This window comes from Siphateles boraxobius, unplaced genomic scaffold (assembly GCF_051911475.1).
Source record: "Siphateles boraxobius isolate OS27281-9 unplaced genomic scaffold, OSU_SipBor_1 1, whole genome shotgun sequence".
NCBI lineage: Eukaryota > Metazoa > Chordata > Actinopteri > Cypriniformes > Leuciscidae > Siphateles > Siphateles boraxobius.
The window spans coordinates 23,595,217-23,604,809 of NW_027508699.1; positions in this window are offsets into that span (position 1 = coordinate 23,595,217).

Genomic DNA, 9,593 nt, shown 5'->3' on the forward strand with positions numbered 1-9,593 from the left:
TAATACTGATGATTTTGGCATACAGCTCATGAAAACCCAAAATTCCTATCTCAAAAAATTTGCATATCATGAAAAGGGTCTCTAAACGAGCTATTAACCTAATCATCTGAATCAACTAATTAACTCCAAACACCTGCAAAAGATTCCTGAGGCTTTTCAAAACTCCCAGCCTGTTTCATTACTCAAAACCGCAATCATGGATAAGACTGCCGACCTGACTTCTGTCCAGAAGGCCATCATTGACACCCTCAAGCGAGAGGGTAAGACACAGAAAGAAATTTCTGAACAAATAGGCTGTTCCCAGAGTGCTGTATCAAGGCACCTCAGTGGGAAGTCTGTGGGAAGGAAAAAGTGTGGCAAAAAACGCTGCACAACGAGAAGAGGTGACCGGACCCTGAGGAAGATTGTGGAAAAGGACCGATTCCAGACCTTGGGGGACCTGCGGAAGCAGTGGACTGAGTCTGGAGTAGAAACATCCAGAGCCACTGTGCACAGGCGTGTGCAGGAAATGGGCTACAGGTGCCGCATTCCCCAGGTCAAGCCACTTTTGAACCAGAAACAGCGGCAGAGGCGCCTGACCTGGGCTACAGAGAAGCAGCACTGGACTGTTGCTCAGTGGTCCAAAGTACTTTTTTCGGATGAAAGCAAATTTTGCATGTCATTCGGAAATCAAGGTGCCAGAGTCTGGAGGAAGACTGGGGAGAAGGAAATGCCAAAATGCCTGAAGTCCAGTGTCAAGTACCCACAGTCAGTGATGGTCTGGGGTGCCATGTCAGCTGCTGGTGTTGGTCCACTGTGTTTTATTAAGGGCAGGGTCAATGCAGCTAGCTATCAGGAGATTTTGGAGCACTTCATGCTTCCATCTGCTGAAAAGCTTTATGGAGATAAAGACTTCATTTTTCAGCTTGACCTGGCACCTGCTCACAGTGCCAAAACCACTGGTAAATGGTTTACTGACCATGGTATTACTGTGCTCAATTGGCCTGCCAACTCTCCTGACCTGAACCCCATAGAGAATCTGTGGGATACTGTGAAGAGAAAGTTGAGAGACGCAAGACCCAACACTCTGGATGAGCTTAAGGCCGCTATTGAAGCATCCTGGGCCTCCATAACACCTCAGCAGTGCCACAGGCTGATTGCCTCCATGCCACGCCGCATTGAAGCAGTCATTTCTGCAAAAGGATTCCCGACGAAGTATTGAGTGCATAACTGAACATAATTATTTGAAGGTTGACTTTTTTGTATTAAAAACACTTCTTTTATTGGTCGGATGAAATATGCTAATTTTTTGAGTTAGGAATTTTGGGTTTTCATTAGCTGTATGCCAAAATAATCAGTATTAAAACAATAAAAGACCTGAAATATTTCAGTTGGTGTGCAATGAATCTAAAATATATGAAAGTTTAATTTTTATCATTACATTATGGAAAATAATGAACTTTATCACAATATGCTAATTTTTTGAGAAGGACCTGTATATATATATATATATATATATATATATATATATATATATATAATATGTTATATGTAAGAAATGTTATATTTTCTATTCGATTTGTTTTTAATAATATCAAGTAACTTTCTTAGTGTTGACCCGAGCTCAGTCGGGTCCCCTTCAAGACTGTCAAGGAGCTGGGTTTGAGTCTACCTCGATGAGTGTTTCCTGCAGCTAGGGCGCTGGCAGAGAGCTCCCCAGCAGAGGCCAGACCTGTTTTTTCCAGAGGTGAATGAAGAGCTGACTAAGTCATCAGCCAAGATGTGCCAAGATGACAACCCAAGCAATTAGCCGCGCAATGAGTGGTACTTTGCACCACCTTTGGCTGAACTTGACAGAGATCAATGTCGCCGACAGGACAGCCCTCCTTGACTCCTCGGTCTCTCCGACGTGCCTTTTTCTGCTCGGTAGTGGACGGCTTCGCCCCAGGTCGACCTAGCAGCCCGTCAATCTGACGGCAGCATCTGCTCAAGCCCAGCCCAAAGCAGAGCTTGAAGTCAGGCACTGCCTCCACGGAACGTTAAGCGATATCCATTCCTCAAATGTCAGGGCCCTCGCCCCCAGTTAGTGTTGGACCCTGAGCAGCAGCCCGAGCAATCCTCCTCACTGTTAAGGTCCTGGGAACAGAGCTTTATCCCTGGACCAGGCTTGCAGGGCCTTTTCTCTGCCTTTTAAGGACAGTCCTGCGCTAATAACACAGCGCTGTTGGATTGCGTTCCCCATTGCGTCAGCTACTGTCACAATGTCGAGTGAACCATTATTGAAAGGACGTTTTGGTTTCTAACGTAACTCGGTTCCCTTAGATGGACGGGAATGAGACATTGCATACCCTTGCCATGTTATTATGCTTGCAATGTTAGCGGTCGCTTCTCCACTTTCCGCAGTCGAAAAATTACGATGAAATGGCACTCAGCGGCGACTTATATAAACAAATGGGCCTACCCATTTGGGTGCGCTAAAATGCCATTTCTGTGTGCATCAAAATGTTCAAAATGTTCTTACACAGACGTGATTTAATTAGACTTCAGTATTTTGGAGAAAGAGACTTTTCCCATAGTGTCAGCTACTGTGCAATGTCTGTGCAATGTCTCGTTCCTGTCTATCTCAGGGAACTAAGGTTATGTTAGTAACCAAAATGTTTTTACTGTATATTTGATCAAATACAGTAAATGCTACTTTGGGGAGCATAAAAGGTTTATTTCAAAAACAATTAAAAATCTTACTGACCCCAAACTTTTGAATGGTATTTAACAAGATTTATTAAGACAGTTAATGTTTTAAGCATAAACCTTAGGTGTATTATATTTTATTTCTTTTTTATAACCTTTTCTGTGGTGTCTGCCTTTTTTTTATAATAAAGTAATTGTCTAAGTCTGGACTGTTGAGGAGAGTCATGAAATGGTTTTAGTATGTTTGTGAAGCTGAAACTGTGAAAGTGTAAATAAATGCCATTTAAATGACATACCCTCTGTATTCACTACTTTCTGTTTACCAGCACTTCTTTGTTCACATAATTATAGGTACTTACAGAGAGAGAAAAAAACGTTAAAAAAACCATGGTTCAATCTAAAAGAGAAGTTTTACAATAATGCAGTGCACTGTTGTGTCCTGTTGTTATTAGATCATAATTTGAAGACTGATACACAAATGGTACGAACCCATTAAGGAGAGGTTTTGCCACTGTTTCATTAAAGGAGATCAGCAATGGTGCTTCTGTATACCTTTTAGTTTTCCTTTGTCATATTGTGTCATTGTCTTATATCCTCAGCAGTGACACAATTGATTTGCTCCTCAGAAAGTGTTAGCCTCTGGTGCAGCTACGATGGTAAGATCTTTTTTGTTTTTCAATGATTTACTTATTTACTCAGTTTGATCTACCTCAGATCCTTAGCTACCAGCTAAACATATGTGGTACTTATTAAAAACTCAATGGGTGTTTTTTGTAAATAGATTTTTCCCCCAAAAGGTTTCTTTCGATTTTTAATTTCAATTTATGTATTAATTACTGTTTATTTTACAAATTATGTTTATGAATCATGAGTTCATCAATCACCTCTTTTGGGATTGGAATCTCTTTTCATGATTCTGTTTGATGTCATTGTTATGTAATTTAAAACAGTCAATGCTCTCTTAAATCAGGGCCATTGCATTACCTGTCAGTGACTGCATCCCCATGCTCTAGGAATGACCTTATACAATTTAACATATACAGTTATTCCAAGTAAGTTGAAAATATGAAAGATGAATGCTTTATATTGGTTACATTATGCATATAATAATGTTTACTTTATGGAACTATTTTATTTTTTATTTTTTTATTATTAATCATTTATTTGCTTTGTTTTGTCCTTCAGTGTTCACAACCACACATATGGGTTTTCATGGTCTTGTTTACTAAAAAGGTCAGTTGGATCACATGCAGCCAGATGTTATATGTGAAGATTTTAAAATATGTGACATCATCAAAGGAGGTACTGCATATTAGACTGTTTTACTGTATCCCTTACAGTCACTATCAGCAGTGCATTAATACATCTCACTAATGAGACCACATTCTTGTTTTAGAAACACTTCATGAAACAGTTCGAATTTATATGAGGACAGTTTATACCCCTGAGGTGAGCAATCAACAGTGATGCTTTATCTTTTCCAATACAAATGAATTTTATGATCCAGATGTATACAAATATATAGCAAAATGATATAATAGTATGTCATGTAACAAATTTTCACTACAGGAAAAAAAAATTCTGGTCTAGAGGTTTCAACACTAACAATTTATTCTTTCCAAAATAAACAATGTTTTATATCTTTATGATCAAGTTGAGATAAAAAAAAATATATTTTATGTATTTTGCCTTGCGAATATCAGGTTTATGTGAACGTGACATTTGTTGATGACCTTGAAAACATCCAAACAATCCAATAGAAGGTATTGAAAACAATTTCAATATCACTGTGCAGGTGAAAAATCTGAATGTTATGAGCAAAAGTTTTCAACAGAGAGGAGGGATGTAAGACAAGCCAAATGGTATGCTGTTTCCTTTTCTCTTTTTTTTTCTCTTCCTTTTTTTGGAGCAGATATTCCATTCTGTGTTTTCTGATAAGATCAAGAGATTGTCAGTGGTTAATTCATATTCATATTTCATTAAAGCAAAGCCATTTCAAAGTATTGGTATAATGTTTTAATGGCATTTTGATGGCAGTAAAATTGACCTGGGCACTGGCTTTGATCAGATTTGTAAAAATACATTATACACTGGTCAATGGTTCTAATGTCTCTGTGTTTGATATAAAACAATCTAATGACATCAATAAACTTTTGTTCCCTACTATAGGTGAGAAGTTTTGACTAGTCCAGCAGTGTGATGCCACTCTTCTTCATGTGAACAGCAAGGAGACAGGAAATACCCATTTGTTGTTTCAGTGGACTATTTTAATACATTAAATATTTGCAGAAATTGTATGTCATCATGTTTGTGATGCTGAAGTATAAAACTGAATAAAGTCATGCACATACGGTACCCACTACATTGTTTCGTGATTTCATCTCATGGATAAACTTGCTTTTTTCAAAAGTTCCCTGTTCACAAAAAAAACACTGGCACTTAACAAAACACCTGTGGTGGGTTTCAAACCAAATGTGTTTTACAAAAGTATACTACAGTGCATTGTTAAAAGCAAGAACTTCTTTTACAGAATAGTTGTTCTGTTTAAATCCAAGCCTCTCAACTTGTACATAACCGTTCTGACCAGAGGAGTTTTGGCCACTGGTGTTGTTCATGAAGGATAACAGATATGGTGCTTTTGTGCCCTTCAACTTTTCTGTTTTATTGCATTATCTTGTGTGTCATCTGTGATTGCAGAGAGAAGATTATTATGTTCCTCAGAACATCTTACTATCTGTTAGACATTTGATGGTAAGTGGAATATCAATTTTTTTTAAAAATCACACATTCTCTCACACACACACGCACATATATACAGTATGTACATATCAAAGGTACAGTAAAAACAGTAATATTGTGACATATTATTACAATTTAAAATAACTGTTTTCTATATTTGTATATTTTAACATGCAATGTATTCCTGTGATGGCAAAGCTGAATTTTCATTTAATCTTCAGTTTAGCGCGATCCTTCCGAAATCCTTCTAATGTGCTGATTTAGTGCTCAAGAAAGCTTTCTTATTATTATTATTATCAGTATTGAAAACAGTACTGCTTAATATTTTTGTGGAAACCATGATAGATGTATTCTTTGATGAATAGAAAGTTCATAATAAATATAAATATTTTGTAACATTTTAAATGTCTTTAATGTCACATGGTCAATTTAATGTGTCCATGTCTGAATAAAATAAATCAGATTTTAAAAAGTTTAAAAAAATTACTGACCCCAAAGATTTGAACAGTATAGTTCAAAAATATAATTGGAAACCTACATAATAATCCACAAAAAAATATTGCAACATTCAGTATTTGAGATGTCTTTTCATTAAAACTCTCTCTTTCATCAGGACCGTTGTATTACCTGTCAATGACTGCTTCTCCTTGCTCTCTAGGAGTGAATTTGTTCTCTATAACTTATACAGTAATCCCAAGTAAGTTTATGAAAGATTTATGCTGATTATATTACATAATATGGAACAGCCCCTGTTTAATTAAATTAATTAAATTAATATAGCTTAACTAACTTTGATGTGAGCTGATGACATTTGACTGGTTTTGTGTTTCAGTGTTCACAATCAACCGTATTGGTTATCATGCGAGTGTTTACTACAAAGTTCAGCTGTGGTTGGATCACGAGCAGCCAGATGAACGTTGTGAGGATATCAAAACATATTACATCATCAAAGGAGGTACAACATGTTAGAATGTATACTGCATTATCTTGTACTGTAGTGATGCAGCTGGAATGTCAATGAGATTGCTTCCTTGTTTCAGAAAACACTTCATGCAACCTCGCCACATGAAAAAGTTGAATGGCCCTGAGGTGAGCAATCAATATAATGCTTTATCCGCTTCAATTTAAATGTGATGTATTATATTAATTTGATTCCTCAGAAATTAAGTATATTAAAATATACACTATATTAATATATAAATAATAATGATATAAAATAGAAATACGATTAAAAGCTATAGTTAAACAGATTGCCCTATTGTACTTTCCAGGGAGAGTATCAGCTTTTTCTGACTGTAAACACTGTTGATGACCTTGGAAACAAAGTGACATTACAATTCAATATCTCTAGAAGCAAAAAACTGTCAATAAGAACAACAATGTTGTCCCACAGCTGGGAGGACTATATAGAGCAAAATATTTGAAGTAAACAGCTTCGTTTTTCTGAGCAGATCAAGTGATCGTCAGTGGTTTATGCATATGAGAGTCACTGATTGTTCTGGAGTTCTTAGACGTGTTGTCATTCTAGTAAATTAATTTAACATTTTTGGCAAACACGCTGTTTTGATACCAGGTAGTATCAAACATTTGAATTCTAAATAACATTTAGGTTCTGCCCCTTCAGCCCGCCCAGCAGTCTGTCAATTAGGAACTTGATTCTCCTTCCTGAATGGTGCATTATCAGCTGCTGAGTATTATCATTCATTCAAAACCGCCGTCCTATTTGAAGTTTGGACAGACTGAAATAAAGGAGGTTAGAATAAGAGCTCTGGGCAGCTTTATTCACAGTGTCTGCCATCAACCAAGAGCTGCTCTTACTCATTTGTTCTAAATATGTGATTTGTGAGACATTCCCTTATGGCACTTGAACACAGAAACAAGAGTCACCACATAATATATTAAGTTAAATGTTATGGTTATGTTAATGAATGAGAATAATTTGTTAGTAGGCCTATATCTTTTTGAAAGTGTTTCTGTGTGTGATTGTCCAATATTCTAAAACAAAAACTCCATAATAAGGGCCTGTTCACATATAGCGTTCTAAAAACGCTAGGCGCGCTGCGTTCTTTTTACAAAGCGCTAGGGCGGTTGCGCTCGGGAGGCGTCTGTCGTTGCTAAGCGCAACCATCAGCTGCGCTCTCCGTTACAGCAAGGATAACGCTTTGCGGCATTCTGAAAATTTGAGATGTTAATTTCGATGCGGCGCGGACGCGCTTGGAAAAAACGAACGTATCGCTTCCATTATGAGCGCGCATACCGCGCGCCTACATTTGAAATAACGAACTTGAGCGCGCAAAAGACGCGATATGTGAACAGGCCCTAATACTGTAATAATCATAAAAGCATATACTGGTGTATACTGTGTGTGTCTGTCTGTATGTCTTAAACCATACGTTATGGGGACATGGGTTGCAGTATCCAAAATCCTTGTCCTTGTTTCGGTAAATTATATATGTGACCCTGGACCACAAAACCATGTCACATGGGTACATTTTTTGAAATGTAGATTTATACACCATCTGAAAGCCGAAAAATAAGCTTTCCACTGATGTATGGTTTGTTAGGATAGGACAATTTTTGGCTGAGATATGTGGCTGATTCACGATTGTGCATTCTCTGCAGAGATAGAGAGAGAAAAATTGAATTGCAGCCCTATATTCCCCATATGACAAAAGACAAGTGAAATTACCACATAGCAGATAGATGCAGTATTTGTCAGTGTAATATAGTATGTGTGCTGGAAACACTCTTGTCAAGAGGGTTGGCTGTAAGTTGGCATACTCACAGTGGGAGTGTGGGTGTTGCAGGCCTGACAAGAGAGAGCAGGTGTCTCAGGACGGGCTGACCTCGCAGCTTTGACCCTTGGGACCTATCAATCAAGATCTAATGGCAGGGAGGGGGCAAGGAGGGTTAAGAGTACAGGGTTAATCAGGGAACTCCACTTTGCCCACTGTATGTTTCAAAAGGGAAGTTGAGGTGCAAAAATGTTTTCATTTGTCACATATTAATGTACTACATGTCATTTTGAACAAAGGAATGATCATCGTTGGTGCCCTCGAGTGTTTGTGATAGGACTTTAAGTTAATTACTTTAATAATTTAATAACTTTTGGGGGGAGCAAACATAAATCTAAAACAATTTGCTTCGTGTTAGAAGACCACTGAAAAACTGAAGAAAAAAATCCACTCCATTCATAAATGGCTTTTTACCGCAAGCCTTTTCTTTAGAAGTGATGACCTGTGAAATATGAACCGATGTATGTAGCTTGAGATGGTTGAGGTTTCTCACTGTCTCCCATTCACATGCCACAAATGTTTAACCTTGGCAATTCCCACCAAAATATTTCTCAAACTACACAGGTTCTAAGTTTGTCTCAACCATTTGTGCGAGAGAACTTTTTCGAAAATGATGCAAACAATGACACAACGTGCTGAAGTTTGGAGGCAATACCAATATGGCTGACTCTGATGTCATGTGACAACGTGACATACAGTACCTCCGTGAGATCCTCTTCCTGTTCGTGCGTCAGCAGGTGGTTTTTGAGGTAAAATGTCAAGTGAGATTAGGGTACTAATGGCTGTGGCTGATGAGCAACAGAACTTTGAGTGTTATGTCTGTTGGTAGAGCCTCTATTTAAGGCTCTTTCTATATTAACTGTAGTCGACTATGGGGTCCATGTTCATATACTAAAAGAGAAGAACAAAGCAGCTGGTGGGTGACCTTCCACTCGCTCCAGTGAGCTCAGAGGAGGAGAGAGACGACATAGGCTGGCGCAACTCTCATGGGGCTCAAATACGACCCTCTACCAGCCAACAGCAGCTGCTTCGCACTATTTTGGTCTTAGGATCACCAAAGCAATCCTCTAGACAAGGAACAATTTTCACACTCAAGGGGGAAGGACCGCTCTAAAATAAAGCATACCTGCACTTGGAGATGTAGTAATGGGAGCCCCCTGTCTGAGCTGAACTCTGTCTAATAATTTTCTGTATTAAACTGTATAATCATTTAAAACTCTTTTTTGACTTATGATAGGTTATTATATGATTTGGACTGGGTGCCTGTCAATGAAATGGGATAAAATAACGTCAAGACTTTGAAAAGTCACCTTTTTAATTATAATTTATATGAATAATTTCCCCCCCAAAAAACATTTCTTTATATATACGTTTCAGTGTCATTAAGGTGTG